The sequence below is a fragment of the Poecilia formosa genome, unplaced genomic scaffold, assembly GCF_000485575.1.
Source record: "Poecilia formosa unplaced genomic scaffold, Poecilia_formosa-5.1.2 Scaffold772, whole genome shotgun sequence".
Lineage (NCBI taxonomy): Eukaryota > Metazoa > Chordata > Actinopteri > Cyprinodontiformes > Poeciliidae > Poecilia > Poecilia formosa.
The window spans coordinates 10,294-11,662 of record NW_006800711.1 but is presented as its reverse complement, the minus strand read 5'-3'; the positions used below and the strand labels follow the sequence as shown (position 1 = coordinate 11,662).

At 38.3% G+C, this 1,369-nt stretch overlaps 1 long non-coding RNA gene across 1 annotated transcript in view; it reads right to left on the bottom strand.

The window, feature by feature from the left end:
* Nucleotides 1–791, bottom strand: part of LOC107834797 (uncharacterized) — a 10,206-nt gene extending 9,415 nt beyond the window's left edge. The window contains exons 1-2 of the long non-coding RNA XR_001660622.1: nt 740–791; nt 323–397 (exon numbers count right to left, since the gene is read on the bottom strand). This is a non-coding gene — a long non-coding RNA (uncharacterized LOC107834797). The remainder of the gene's footprint in view (nt 1–322; nt 398–739) is intronic.
* Between the last annotated feature and the right edge of the window lie 578 nt (nt 792–1,369).

Genomic DNA, 1,369 nt, shown 5'->3' with positions numbered 1-1,369 from the left:
TTCACTCTGATCTCCAGCTGAGTTCCTGATGAGTCTCTTCATGTCCTTCATGTTAGTCACTGTGACCAGGTCAGTGTGTTTCTCTCTGCAGTACTGCTGAGCTTCAGTCCAGGTCTTATTCTCATTAATGTAGAGAAACTGATAGAGCTGACAGTCCATGAAACAATTCTGAGCTGTAGACAAAGAACATGTTGCTGTGAATCCTAAAGTAATAATAATAATAATAATATAATTTCCACCTATAAAAAACATGATTTCCAAAACTTTTTCTTGTGTTCTTTAAAAAAAGATCTCTAAAATGTAACAGAAACCATCAACTTACCCATCAGGAAGAGCAGAATCAGACTCCACTGCATCTTTGCTGTCAGATGAATTATTTTCCTCCAGCAGTTTGTCTCTGTTGGATGAAGAACATTTAAACAGTGAAAAGCTGCAGCTCTCCCTCCACTGGACAGAGAAACAATGAGAGCAGAGAGATGAAGACAGAACAGGTAAATATAGCACTACTCTGTTTTAGTTGAACATGTTCTTATTACCTAAATAAAAATCCATCCATCCATTTTCTGAACACCCTTGTCCCTCAGTGGGGTCGGGAGGGGTGCTGGTGCCTATCTCCAGCTAACGTTCCGGGCGAGAGGCGGGGTACATCCTGGACAGGTCGCCAGTCTGTCGCAGCTAAATAAAAATTATCTTATTATTCAGGAGATTACAAACAAACAAACTGGGATCTGAAACTTACATTTCTTCTCTTTGTCCCTCAGTGAACTGATGCTCCTCTCTTGATGTTCAGCTGTAAACTCTCCCAGATAAACTGTTGGTATTGAAGTTTCCCGGATTTCTGAATAGCGACCGAATTTGACCTGTTAATAATTTAAATATTCAAAGCAGGGCAGGAACATGTTTCACAAGGACATCTTTTATAAACCATCAGCAAGAACAAGAAATGCACCAAACTCTGTAGCTTGGGAAAATGATCTTTCTAAAAAAGGTTTTGTTGCAGACAGTTTAGAGAACAACTTGATCAAACCGTGAGAAAAGCTCAAAGTTGTTTCCTATCCTCCATAATACTGGTGGATGCTGGTAAACCAGGGGACAAGCTGGAAAGACTTTGCCATCAAAGCTTGTAGTTTCATAGTTTATTTTCTGCTTTCTTTCCTTTTTTATACTTTTATTTTATTTTTTATTTATTTAATTTCCCTTCGGAGTCAAAGTATTTTTTTTATGCGAATTTAATTGACAATGTAAGCAGGGATTCCCCCCAATAAGCCTGGCGGGCCACCAGGCTAAGTATTTTATTTTAAGTAGATTTTTTTTTTGTTTGTTTGTTTTTACAGGTAACAGTGACAGTAAAGATGGATTAAGCCAGGTT